The following is a 14,780-nucleotide window of genomic DNA, read 5'->3' as shown; positions in this document are numbered from 1 at the left end:
ATGCACACTGCTATATAAAAACCCTATTAACCAGTAAGCAAAAAGAAATCAGCATCATGGAGTCGATTTATTCCAGGAATCCTTACCAAACACAGATTTTTGCTTTCAAAAGTGCTGTTCCTGCATTCACCGTGGTATTGCATGAGCTCTGTGGTGGTTGTTATTTTCTTTTAGGGTGGGGGAGTAGGAGCAGGTTAAAATCAGTGATGTACATGTCCACATTGTGTGTTTCATGTTTAATTACTTGTAAAACTTAATGGTGAATGGTTGTCCAAGAATCCTGGCCAATGGCCAAGTACATACATTTCCTTATTCAGGCACTTAGTTATAACAATCCTTGTATCTCTCAAGAAATAAGGTAGGTAATGCAATATCTTTTATTGGACCAACTTCTGTTCGGGGAAGGTGTGGGGAACAAGTTTTTGAGCTTCAGAGTTTTCAGGAACTGATCTTGATTGTTCATCAATCATGCATGCTTGTTCATTGGATCATTTGTCCAAGAAATTGTCAAGTCCAAGAAGTTATCTGGAAATTGACCACTATGATGTATTTGTGTGTGAGTGGTCATCTACTGTAAGTCATATGGCTTAATTCCTTTGCCCTGATTGGATGACTTGAAACTAGGAGAATGCTGAATGATGAACAGTGAATTGATCTGTAGCAAATAAATTTGTTCGTTTGCCTGTATGGCTATTTGTATGAATATCAGCAGTGCTTAGACACAGTTTTGTACAAACAGAAAACAGTTATTTGAATTTCCACAGAAAAATGCAGAGAAAGGTACATGAATGGGGTTCTGAAGAAGTGTAATGCCCCTTTAAGGAACAGGCTGGAGCCAACAGCTGAGACAGCTTGGGGTGTAATCAACTTAGAAACAGGCTATGTAAACAGGAACAGGAAGCTGAGTGAGAGGGGGGGAAAGGAAGTCATGCAGGCTGTGGTGTGGGTTGTTTTCTTTCAAGCTCTAAGAGACCAGTCTAGCCAAAGGCTTTGTTTTATGGATTTTAAGTTTGAGAGTTGAACCAGGATTCTGATGTGAGGTCCTTATGGCTTGTTTTTTTGTAATTAGTCTTTTCTGAAGTCTGATTACAGCAGGATATAGTATTTCGTTGGGGAGTATGTGTGGTGGGTTGGCCTTTCTCTTGGGCTGTTAAAACAAACTAATTGCCACCCCAAGCAAGGCAAATTAAGGTGGGGCACACCTGCAGCATCAAAATGCCCCTCAGGGGGCAGTACAGGGAATATCCACAGCTTTACAGGGATGAAATTGAATAGTGAGTCAGTTTTCAAAATAATATCAGCAAATGCAATTCTTATTACGTAGACTATCTGAATAGAGAGAATGAGGTACTCTTCAGAACCTAGAGTTATGGCAAACCGCAAACAATGATTTCATTATCATATGAGCTTTATTAATAAATTAAAGCTGAAAAGGGAAAAATAACCTGGACTTGTAGTACTCTCTGATTCTTTATTACATAATGAGAAGACTGAAGTTTATTATTTTTAATTCAGCTTTTTTTCCATTTTCCATTCTATTATCATGTAGCTTGGAAGACTCTGACTGGAGAATTAGTGAAATAATAGCATCACAAGAACCGAGAGTGAAAGCTGACTTGGTGAGAGGGACAGAGATTTTTAATCGGACTGTTTTTTAAATGTTTTGAATCCCCTCATTTCAATGACAAGCATGTTGGAAAAGGAAACTGGTTGGAAAAGGAAACTGATGATTAATCACCTTCATTTAAGTCTGAGAATTAATATTGACCAGGAAAGATCAGAATTTATATTTTGAAGGTTAAATAAAAGCCAACACTAGGCAGAGTTAAACTTTAAAAAGAGAGAATTTTCAGGCGTTTTATTCATCACAAAGTATTAAAGGGCATAAGCCCAGTTTGAAAACAAAAGGTGAAATCTTGGCCCCACAGAAGTCAGTGGCAAAATTGCCATTAACTTCAGTGAGGCCAGGATATCATACAATATCCTTTGCATGTCACTTAAGTCTGTCCAAATGCAGTAGTATTTTTTTAACTGATATATCATCTATCTTGCACTTTCAAGGGAGAGCTATTTGGTGGTCTCTCATCTCAAAATTAGATCATAAATTTGCTCTATATTTGAATCAAGGATAAAAAGTATTACTTACTATGAGAATTAAAAGAAAATAGCATGTGCAGGAAGAGTTTATCCACGCTGCTAGAACACTAGGATCACCAAATAGTCATCCTCAGATGCTCCAGAACAACATGCACTACCTTTGTAGCTGGTACATATAAGGTAGGCTTCCCCGGATCAGTGGGTTCAGAGAACCAAATACTCAACACTACTGTCAGAGCTTTGTTGCTCATGGGAGATAAATTAAAGATGCTCTCCTCCAAAAGGATTAGCTCTACTACCTTACATGCCCACAGTAATTGCACTGACACCCTCTAAATGGTGTCTAGCAGCTAGAGGGCTAGACCATCACAGCCCTCCATGAAATTTCATAGGTTACCGTTATGAGGCTACATCAAAACAGCACTGAGCTGGGAACAGACATATAGCACAGTGACAGGCCTAAAACACCTATTGTGAATTAAATGACTGTTCTTAATGTTTCCTCTGAATACTGTATTGGTGCCTCAGTTTCCCCTATGCATTTCTTAAGTCTCTAGGTGGTGGGATAAGAGGGGTGTAATTGTTGCAGAGCAAAGGGCCAGTGTACAGAAACGGCCGACACTCTGTCTCCTGGCAACTGATGGCCTGGGCCCTTCCCCGCTGCAAGGTGATAGCTAAAGGGTTGGAGAACAAAGGAATCAGGTGACCTCCTGGCCCAGGAAAGGGACAAAGCTGAGAGGAGGAGGGGGTGGAGGATGAGTCAGTTGGGGCTGCCTGGGGACGTGGAGTGAAGTGCAGATGTGGTTGTCTGACTCACTGCCCCCCAAAACGGACCCAGCTGAGGGGTCCTGTTCTCTGTACCTACAAGCTCTGTTTTAGACCGTATTCCTGTCATCTAATAAACCTCTGTTTTACTGGCTGGCTAAGAATCACGTCTGACTGTGAAGTCAGGGTGCAGGACCCTCTGGCTTCCCCAGGACCCCACCTGGGCGGACTCGCAGTGGGAAGCGCACGGAGGGGCAGAGGATACCGAATGCTCCAAGGTCAGACCCAGGAAGATGGAAGCCGTGTGAGCTTTTTGCCCTGAAGACAGTCTACTCACAGAAAGGAGGCTACGTAGGGTGCAGTTCCAGATCATTGCCCGGGGACTCTGTGACAAATGGCTTAAGTTTTAAAACAAGTAAATGGGACCTGGGGTAGATATAGTGTCAGACTGCACACAAACATCCTTTAAAATGACAGTAATCTCAAGGGAACCTGACATAACCTTAGCATTTGAATGAAGAGAGAAGCATACCTACTGGATCTTGTTCACTCCAGACTAGAGCTGAAATCTATTGAAGTCAATAGAAAAACTCCCATTGATTATAATGGAGCCAGGATTTCGCCCAAGACCCGAAGAGAACAACTTGCTATGGCACCACTTCCAGCAAGGTGAACTCACTTGAATATCTGTAGCAATCTCTCAAGACACCACACAACTTTCTAAACCATGTTCATGGCTCGCATACCTTTTCTATTCCACATGTAATGTCCTGGTCCAGGCCTACATTGCTGGTATTACAGAAGCCTAGATGTGAAGTTCCATCCGTTGAGACTGCCCATATCCAATAGTGGGGGTACACTAATTCGTCCTTGAAGTGAAAGATCATTTTGTCACTTCGGGGCGAATTTCCATAGTAAGACCCCTCTTGACTATTTTCATTTTGGAAGGTGTTTCTTATGAAATTTGGCTCAGTACAGAATTCCATGATTTACAGTTAATGGAAAATAATAGTTTCATTCTTAGTTTTAATGTTTCAAGGGTGTTTAAAGAGCTACAAACCATCCATTAAAAAGCCAGATTGTTTACAGCTGCCACCCTGGTTCCAGGTTAGTGTCAGATTATTATTTTACATAAATTCTGCTACTTTTATTTATCTAGGTGTATGTTTTCCTATATCTAGAAATTGTGCATTAAAAGAAGGCAACTTAGGTTCTATGATGCTATGGTTATAGATGCTTCTGTACTGTTATCAATGGTACTGACAAGATGCTTGAGTTATGCTCTACAAGCATAATTAAATAACTGTCCAACATTGAAATTCTGTGTCCCAAATACACTCTTGCTAAGGTACACATGGGTGTCTGGCTTAGATTTGGGGGCTTTTTTGCATGATTTTAGAGATTTCATCATTTTTTTCCTTAGCCTTTCCGTTATGTGGCTGGGAAAAGGAAACAAAACAAGCTTGTAACCTGCTGTGTTTGCTCTCCTGTCTGACAGCTGTGCTTTAGCTACAAACAGAATAACAGTCATTCATTCTTCTGCTCCACCAATGATGCCATCTTCATCTGACTGCTTGTTAGTTTCTCACACAACTGGGTCTGTGCCTTGTTACATGCTGCCCTATATTGTTGGAGTGCTCACCTTGAACTGATCCATAGGGCCATTCCCATCTCTCTTCAAGACCCACCAAGATGACTATAAGAAGTCAGCCGGTTAACAGCTACCTTGCGGGGCAGATGAGAATAGTTGTTTTTTTTTTTTTTTAGTTTTTTTTTAGGAAGCTGAAGTCTCCTTCCTTGTGCTTGCTCATTGGAATGGCTTCTTCCCCTCCTTGCATCGGTTGGGTCCTAGGTTTTTTTGTTTTAATGCCTGGGGCCTCCCCGCAAGGTGACTCCTCACACAAGGCATGCTGTCTCTTGGCAAAATGAATAATACTACCACTGTTGGCAAGGACCATAAAACCCAGTACAGAAGAAACAATAAAGTACATCAATACAAACCCCAACAAAGAAATGACACACCCAAAACAACAACATAACAAAGGGGGATGTTATTGGGAGCAGGAATAGATCTGGGGAAGGAAAGGGTTAGCGTTAAGTACTAAAACAACAAATTTCCCATCTCCAACACCCACACCTCTTTCCAACCCCCACCTCCCTCCCTGACACTTTCCCAGGCAGAGAGCACACTGAGGGTGAGTCCAGAGATGAGTGCTGCAGCACTGTGAACATTGGTCAGCTTGAACTGTGTCTTCACCCTGGATGGAGCAGGTTCTTCTCCTGGCTCCCTGGTCTGGAGCCATGTGGAGCTCTCAGCTGGTTCTCAGTAGCCAGTGCTGGATCAGATATCTGCCATTCTGTACACTGGTCTCTTCAAGGCTGGGACTGTCTAGCCATGCACTAAATCCTGCAGAAATTCAGAGCCCCATTGGGGGGAGTGGGACTCAGTCAGAACTCCCTGAGCATTTCCACTGCTTCACGCTCAGCTCCCAAACTCAAAGCGCAACACTGAAACTAAAACCAATAGTCTCTTTGCCTCTGTCAGGCTGTCTCTGCCCACTTGGGAGCAGGGGGCTGAGCAGCTCTGGCTCATAATTAACCAAGCAAACTGCTTCTCCAGATCAATCCCTTCAGAAGCCTCCCCATTGGTCTCAGCAGGAGTTTCTAGCCCACTCTGCACCCCCAACTCTGAGCAGACTGAGAAATGGTGTCAGAGGGCTCTGGTAGCCATTGTTGCTCTAATCCATATCTCTGCTTCCTAGAGCATAAGCCCTTTTGAGACAGGAACCATGGATGTGTCGTGTAGAAAGTCTAGCTCAGTGGAGGCCCCTGCTTGGAGCCTCTGAGTGCTACCTGTCAGATAAATATTAAATAGTAAACCTCTATGTCTAACTTGCACAAAATGATATTGCTAAATGGGTCAAATCCTGCAAGGTGCTGAATACTCGCCACTCCCAATCACTTCAGTGGGACCTGAGAGCACTTAGCATTTTGAAGTCCCAGCCCATTAGTTGGTAAAACAAAGGGGGGGCTTTCCTGCTTTTTTAAGTGCATTAGATTACAGCTCATCAAGATGAAATTGATTAAAAAGTGTATGAAATGAGTCAATGCCTACAATGTTTTTTTTTCCCTCATAGCTTGAGAGGGAGCACTAATTAGAGCGTGTTTCCAGACATGAGACTGGAAAATATTTGCTTCATGACATGAGGATCATCTTGATCAAAGCTGAGTCATAGTGACTCTGTGGCCTTGCAAGTTTGTTTTACTTAATGGGAACAATGTAATAACATTCAGTACAGAAGCCTGGTTGAGCTCCCTACACTTCGCTGTGACAGCCTGTAATCTCTGGGCACTCCAGGGAAAGCATAAAACTTAATCTTGATGGTGGAATATAAAAGCATCTCCTGGATTATCCATTAACGTTTGGAAGTAAATGGCCAATTGGAAGGGGAAAAAAGAGAAATTTGACCTCAGTAAAGACATCATTAGGAATGTACATTTCATTAAGGGATCCTGTGTCAGTTTCCAGACAAACTCTTTAAGGCAAAGCTATTCCTTGTTGTTAACTGTACATAGGGGAGAGTTATTAACTCAAGACCAGACCATGATTCCCTTATGGTGAACAGCACCTTACTCCATGAACAATCCCTACTGAGGTCAGTGGAACTGTTTGCAGAATAAGGTGATACTGAGTGTTAGAATCTGGCCCCTGGAGTGAAATTTCACGGCATAAGGACTAAGCAGTTGGGGTTTATATAGTGTGGGGCCCTTGTATTGTCCCTCTTCAGAGGGATGAATTTCACATAGTGATAATCCAGACATACTGTGGAGTCATCGCAGGAGACAGAGATTTTTTGTTTAAGAGTGCAAAGCAGATGAGGATGCTAATGATGATAATCATCATCTAGTCATTTTAACTTTTAGAACATTTTAGCCAATGGGTGGAAGTTTCTGGGTTTCCTTAAAATCTGCACATGGCTAGAGTCATTAAGACAGTCTTAAGCAATTAAGGGCAGCCTAGCAAAAAACTTTTTGCCAGGCAAAAGTGTTATTTTTGTTGTTGAGTCAAATATTATTACTTTACCATTATCATCAATAATCAGCTTAAAGAGTGAAGAGTCTCTGACACTTGTAAGCTTTTTGAAGGAGGGACTTTCAATCACTCTAGCACAATAGGGCCCTGATGTGGCTGAAGCCTTTAGGGCTATGCCAACACTATAACAAGTACAATGACAGAGCTTCACTACCCTGTCCCTGGTTTCCAGGCCAGTCGTATCTCTGCTTGCCCTCTGACTCTTCCACCCCACCTGCTTCAAATAATGTTTCCATTTTGGGGGTCAGGTTTATTACAATTTAACAAATGACGAACGGTTCCTTTCCCGGTCAGCAAAGTTTCACAAATAATATTTAGCTTTCTGGGTTCAGTCCTCTCTGTTGGTGCATCACAGAAGCTAAGTGGTGCAAGTTTCTCCCTCGAAGCTGAGGAATTGATTGAGGTGTCAGCAGAGGAGGTTTTGGAACAAATTGATAAATTAAACAGTAATAAATCACCAGGACCAGATGGTATTCACCCAAGAGTTCTGAAGGAATGCAAATATGAAATTGCAAAACTTCGGTGGTACGTAAGCTAGCACTTAAATCAGCTTATGTACCAGATGACTGGAGGATAGCTAATGTAATGTTGATTATTTAAAAAAGGCTCCAGAGGCAATCTGCCAATTACAGGCTAGAAAGCCTAACTCCAATATCAGGAAAATTGGCTGAAACTATAGTAAAGAATAGATTGACCAGACACAGAAGAACACAGTTTGTTGGGGAAGAGTCAGTATGGCTTTTGTAAAAGGAAACCATGCCTCACCAGTCTATTAGAATTCTTAGAAGGTGCCCACAAACATGTGGATGTGTGTGATCCAATTGACTATCGTAAACTGGGACTTTCAGAAAGCCTGTGACAAAGTTGCACACCAAAAGCTCTTAAGCAAAGTAAACAGTCATGGGATAAGAGGGAAGGTCCTCTTATGGATCAGTAACTGGTAAAAAGACATGAAACAAAGGGTAGAAATAAGAGGTCAGTTTTCACAATGGAGAGGGGTAAATTATGGGGACCCCAAGAATCTGTACAGTGACCAGTGCTGTTAAACATATGCATAAACGATTTGGGAAAGGGTCTAAACAATGAGGTGGCAAAGTTTGCAGATGATACAAAATTACTCAAGATAGTTAAGTCCAAAGCTGACTGTGAAGAGTTACAAATGGATCTCACAAAACTGGGTAATTGGGCAACAAAATTGCAGATGAAATACATGAATTGTTGATAAATGCAAGAAAATTCATGAAATGTTGACAAGTGCAAGGAAATGCGCATTAGTAAACATAATCCCAACTATATATACAAAAAGATGAGGTCTAAATTAGCTGTTGCCACTCGAGAAAGAGATCTCGGAGTCATTGTGGATAGTTCTCTGAAAACAGCTGCTCAATGTGCAGCAGCAGTCAAATAAGCTAACAATGGTAGCAACCATTAGGAAAGGGATAGATAATGAGATAGGAAATATCATAATGCCATTATTTAAGTCCATGGTACACCCTCTCCTTGAATACTGTGTGCAATTCTGGTCACCTCCATCTCAAAAAATATATTAGAATTGGAAAAGTTACAGAGAAGGGCACCAAATATGATTAGGTGTATTGAACAGCTTCCATATGAGGAGAGATTAAAATAATTGGGACTGTTCATCTTAGAAAAGAGACGACTAAGGGGGGATATGATAGAGGTCTATAAAATCATGACTGGTGCGTGGAGAAAGTGAAAAGGGCAGTGTTATATGCCCCTTACCATAATTTCATCAGATGGCCATTGGTTCTTGTGTTAATAGTCAGCTGATTTAAAACAAACATAAGGAAATTCTTCACACAACACACAGTCAACCCATGGAACTCTTTTCCAGGGCAAGATATGAAGGCTAAAAGTGTAACTGGACTCAAAAAAAGAATTAGATCATTTCAGGGAGGATAGGTTCATCAGTGGCTATTAGTCAAGATGGTGAGGGATGCGATCCCATGCTCTCGGTGTCCCTAAACGTCCAAATGCCAGAAGCTGGGACTGGATGACATGGGATGGAGGACTCAATAATTGCCCTGTTCTGTTCATTCCCTGTGAAGCAGCTGGAATTGACCCTGCTGGAAGACAGGATACTAGGCTAGATGGACCATTGGTCTGACCCAGGATGATCATTTTTATGTTCTTCTTCCTGCTACTGCTTGATTCTCTCTGACATCACACAGATCTCACATAGGATTCTACAGAACCTCCCAGAATTCCCTGCAGCTCTTTCCCACTGTACAAAAAGAAAGCCCTTTTATATTAGGCTGCCATCACTCGACTCCTTTTTGCTTGTCTCTTCAGCTAGTTATGCACACCTACAGCTGCTTCCAGGGCAGAGGTGTTAACTCTTTCCCTAACAACTGAGGGATGGGGTCGTGCACCCCATCACATACATTCTCCCACTACAAGTCAATATATGTGCAGGAAACCTATCCCCCTACTATTGCAGGGACTGTACACCTTGTCAAAGGCTAATAAGCATTCATGACAGCATTGTAATGCTCAAGTGAGGGTAGAATAAGCAGAAAACTGGAAGTCTTTCATGAAAAAATTATCACCTTTTGGTGATTTTTTTTTTTTTTTTTTTTTTGGAATTTGATTTTGGAAAATTTTGACCAGCTCCTACCTGAAGGGAATGATTGGATGGACATAAGCAAAGCAAATCAGCACCAAGACAGCTGGTTGGAAACTGAAATATAAAATGGTCACAGTGTTTGCAGGTTTTCATGCTGTATTAAAATAACATTAGCCCCTTCCTAAGCAATAAAAAGTGATAAAAGGTTCCAGACAGGTGGGATAAATATGTGGGATTAACGCCAATGAAAACTGGGCTGCCACTCTTACTACAAAGTGAAATTAATCATAGCAGAAGAAAAACCAACGATTTTGTCTTGATTCTTAAATGCATGTATTATTCTTCTAAATAACTCCTGAGATGTATGAAATAAACACACCAAACATACCAAACATACCAACAGGACTGAGAACTACAAAGCAAACAGAGAAATGATTTTGTTGTAGTTCATTTCCATTCATTCTGCAGGGTGCAAGTTTAAAAGCACAGCTGCATTAAAGCACAAATATCTAAGGACTGTGTTGAACATATATCTGATGTGTACCATAGTTCTGTGAGGAGCAATTTTCTCCTCCATCTTTTAGATGGGATACTGAGCTTCTCCTCAAACCTTTAACTGCATTTTGACAGATTTCCCCAGGGAAACAAAGGCATCATCTCTGACTCTCTGGAATGTGGGATTCAGCAACAGATTGTTGCAAAGGTAAATCCAGCTAAATTATAACCCAGGTTCAGAATTCTCAGTGGGCAGAAGAAGGAAGTAGTAATTGCATAGTCCTATCAAATAAGAGGTTTTGAAATGATGAGAGTCCAAGTTTGCCTCAGGATGAGTTTACTTCCACAGAGAGATGGTGGTAAATGGACAGCCAGATTTACTCACTGTTGTATTTGACTGCCGATTTTTGTATGTTTGTTTCATAATCATATTCATTTTCCATTATAAATATTCAGATTGGTTGAAAACTTTACTAAATTGGAATTATATAGTTATACAAACATATCTAACAAGTCCTCTAATCATTTTGGGTATGATTGAAAACCCATTGAAGTCAGTGGGAGTATTTCCATTCTTTAATACAGGGTGTCTTAGATCAGACACTTTGAGCACTAAACTCTAAAGAGAGCTTACCTAAAAGAAAAATGAAGGGAACTGAATTTTAACAGGATTGTGTGTGCTCTGGCACATAGGCTTCAATTTGGTTAGAGAAAATGTGAGATCAAGTAGTGCCTGTTCCCCATGGAGGTACACAAAGAGTCCTTGCAGGAGCTAGCTCCAGTGTCTTCGCACATCTGAGCATGACTGTGCCTGGCTGGCAGCACAAACCACCCCAGAAGAAGGCGGAGTTGTGGGGCCATGGTCCCACCTCTGTTCCAGCCATTGAAGCTAGCTGTCCACAAAGGAATATACTTCCTTAAGCATTACCCTTGTGTTTCCAAATCAATGTGTTACTCTCCCTGCCCCATGGAGATGCAAAGATAATCAGTTTTTCTTGTTACAGGAGCAAGAAACATTAGGCTTGTTTATTTAAAGTCATTTTCAAGGAAAGAGAAAATTTCTAACAAGAAATGGAATTTAAGAACAAAAAAAGTACTGAAGACTCTAGATGAGATTCATGAAGAGTTTCAGAAAAAGCCAAAATTCTAGTAGCCTTAAAAGAACTTTCAGATAGTACCTTTATTTTATAATCCATAAAAGCATTTCCTTTGATAATGACATCAGTCAGGGGCTGTGACCGAATTCATCCCTGTATTCATACCCTACACACTATCGTCATAATCTTTGTACAAAATATACCTTCCAACATGTTGTTTGAAAACTAATAACTCACTGCTCAATAATATCATGATAGAATGTGCATAGCAACATTATATGTAAAGTTGTGAACATGAGCTGAAATCGTGGCTGAAGTTTGTTTACCAGATAAATCTTGGGGAGGGGTAAGTCAGTTTCTCAAAGACAAAGGTCAAGGCGATGCCTCTAGCTGGCTGTCATCAAAGCTGATGGGCCATCATCTGTCAAGTGGCCATTCTTTGGCAAGGAAGAGGGAATAGGAACAGATCAATTTACATTTTAGCAAACAACAGCATGGAACCTCTCTTACCACCAGACCCCTTGTCTCCATCCTCACAGCAGGAATAAACTTTATCTAGGGGTAACCATCAGCAAAATACATTTCAAAGGGTGACTGAACTGTCAAACTAAGGGGCAAAACCACCCCCAGTTATCTCTCCCTGTCCATCTCTTTCCTTCACTTAAGACAAAAGCAACAGCCTTTGGACTTTGGGAGCAGATCCTGGCCTGAGAATTTGGTCAGCAATGTTACTGGGAACATACGGCAAGGGACTTCATCTTGAATTATGTCTAGTTAGTTAAGTTTTAGCACTAGGCAGCATTTTATCTTTATTTTTCTTGCAGTAATCATTTCTGACTTTAATGCCTTCTACTGGTACTCATTTAAAACCTTTCTCTTTATAGTTATATGAACTTGTTTTATACTTTAATAAAAAACTAATTCCATGTTGTGAGCTGTGTGGGTAACTCCATTTAGGGTAGCAAACTGTTTTATATTGATCCTTTCAGAGGGGCAATAGACCTACTACAGCTGAACTACCCAGGAAAGGACTGGGCAGTGTAGAACATACTGTTTGCCTGCTTGTGAGTGGCCCAGATGGGAGCTACAGCAGCAAACCATTGTGAGGCACCCAAGTTTGCAGGACAGGGGTGATGCAGCCCCTCACTGTCCTGAATTGCCCCCTGGAATGTCAGTCATTTTAGCTTTCTGTATCTTTACCAGAACCATTTTTTCCCCTCAGCATCCCTTAAGGGATTGCTCAAGTATTGCTACTTTAAATGTCTAAAGTATCAATTTGTAACATAACTGAATCTTAGTACAAATCTAATTGCAGAGAAAAGCGTTCTGAGGAACTTTTGGACTTCTGCCAATAGTCAAATGTTGGTGGGTAGGGGGCTTGACACCTGAGCTTATTGCATTAAATGCAGCAGTGGCTGAAAGGGAATCTGATGATGAATGGAAGACAAGCTCCTCTATTATTTTCGGTCCCTACCTTTTTGGTGTAATCCATGTTAGGAGAGTATAAATCTCTCTTCCTCTAGTGGCCAGGCAAGATAGAAAGCTAAATGTCTATTGTGACTGCCATCTTTGGGAGTAACTCTTTCAACTCACATGGTAGAGGTTAAAACTCTGAGCACTGAGACCATCTCAGGTTCAAACATCACTGACAGCCTAAGAAGAGGCTGCTATAGGAGTTGTCTTGAGCCTTGTAGATTTACTGGTGTTTGAGTCCCACATTATTCTGTGACTTATTATGATTGTAACTTGGATTTATCAGCAGGATTTGAACAAAAGACCCTCAGTGTGAAAACAACCCTCTTGAGATGAAGAAGAAACTCCATTATCTGGAAGCTGTTACACTTGCTTAACTTCTTGTGTGGACTAGTTACTAGAGGGGGACAAAGGCATGCACTGCATAGGTGGGTTACACTGGCATATTTGCCACTCCGAACCTTTCTGTTTTTATACACGCTTATTTCCCTCTCTCTTTATTTTTGACTTGTTTGTTCATTTACTTTTGCAGACTTTATTAAACAAGGAAAATAAAACACAGAATTTGACCACAACAACTGGGAACCTCCTTTTAAGTGTCAAATAACATGGGTGTGCTCCTATGCCATAATGACAAACGTGGCATAAATGTCCTTATAGATAAAGTTCAGCAGCATAACATTTTTTATTGTGGGACAAGTAACAAGGAAAACCTTCAGCTGTTTCAGGGGAGCTGAGCTGCGGTGGGCCCAACCAAAAAACAAAACCCATCATGAGCCTCTTAAAACCTCCACCCGTAGGTTGGATTTAAACCCCCTGCCAATCTACAGCTGGTTCCAAAGGAGGGGCCTTCATAGAGTACATCTACACTGTATTTTAAAACCCGTGCCAATGGATCTCAGAACCTGGATTTACAGACTTGGTCTCGCAGGGCTTGCACTATGATGCTAAAAAACAGCGGTGTAGAAGTTCGGGTTCGGGCTGGAGCTTGGGCTCTGAAGCCCAGGAAGGCGGATGGGTTTGAACCCACTCCTCTTCCTGGACTTCTGAGTCCCAACCACCACATCTACACTGCTATTTTTAGCACTCTGTAGACCTGGACTCTGATACTAGTTGCCACAGGTTTTAAAACACAGGATAGACATACCCATGGTGGGCCTGAGATGCAGGGAAACACAGTTCACTTAACCCTCCTGTTTGCAACTGTCACCAGAAGAGGGCAGCAGAAATAAGAATCCTTTCAATTAGACCAGGGTGGGAGATGGCTTTCCTATCCAGTGAATATTTTCAAGATTTCAAAAACATTCCCATTCCCTATTAGGACAAACCAGGTGAGTGCTCCAACCACCACTGGGCTGTTGGGTGTTCTGGGGGTGGGGATCTCTCAGTCTCGTCTGTTGGAGCTATACTACTTTGCAGAAATAATTCAATATTCAGGGAGTTATAGAGACTGATGTGATAGCCTAGTGGGTCAGGGCACAACCTGCGGTATGGGAGGAGACTTAGTATCAATGCTCTGCTCCAAATCCACTAGAGCAGGGATTTGGACCCAGGTCTTCTCATTTCCAGGTGAGTGCCCTAGCCATCGGGTTCGTGGTTATTCTGAGGTGGGTTATTTTCAGTAGCAATATTGTAAGAGGAGGGGCCAGACACAGAAAAGATAAGTAAGTCACTGGTTCAGCACTGAGGAGTGCTCTTCATATTCCTCGGCACAGGTTAGTTGCAGTTGCAGGGCGTGGCTGCTCTCAGGACCTGTGAGAGCAGTAACAGCTGTGCCTGGCAGCAGTTTTGATCTTTAGCGGAGACCATCCTTTTTATATTTAATTGGGAATTGTAAAATAAGCCTGCTATTAATACAAACCAGCTACAGATGGCTGGAGCTTTAAAACTAGCAAGTGAAAACTGGAAACATGTCTTTTTTAATGCCTTTGTTTTTTCAACATGCAGTACATTTGCAGTTGGTTTATATTATTTTTATACCATTTGTTACACAGCTGCTGCTTCAGCTTGTTTTTCATTGTTGATTACTTTTACTTTGGATGTGAGTCACACTCTTAGGTTTTTGTATTGCTGCCCATCATCCTAGTAGTTGAGCCCCTTGGTGACATTAGATCATCTGGGAACTATGTGTAGGGCCAGTGCTGTCCGCAATTCCATGGTCATGGAATTTGCT

At 41.5% G+C, this 14,780-nt stretch overlaps 1 long non-coding RNA gene across 1 annotated transcript in view; it reads left to right on the top strand.

Annotated features, from left to right (window-relative positions):
* Positions 1 to 13,028, top strand: part of LOC142071401 (uncharacterized) — a 65,641-nt gene extending 52,613 nt beyond the window's left edge. The window contains exon 3 of the long non-coding RNA XR_012667433.1: positions 12,894 to 13,028. This is a non-coding gene — a long non-coding RNA (uncharacterized LOC142071401). The remainder of the gene's footprint in view (positions 1 to 12,893) is intronic.
* The last annotated feature ends 1,752 nt before the right edge of the window (positions 13,029 to 14,780 follow it).

The sequence above is a fragment of the Caretta caretta genome, chromosome 3 (genome assembly GCF_965140235.1).
Source record: "Caretta caretta isolate rCarCar2 chromosome 3, rCarCar1.hap1, whole genome shotgun sequence".
NCBI lineage: Eukaryota > Metazoa > Chordata > Testudines > Cheloniidae > Caretta > Caretta caretta.
The sequence above is the reverse complement of the archived record's forward strand: the minus strand, read 5'-3'. Positions and strand labels throughout refer to the sequence as shown.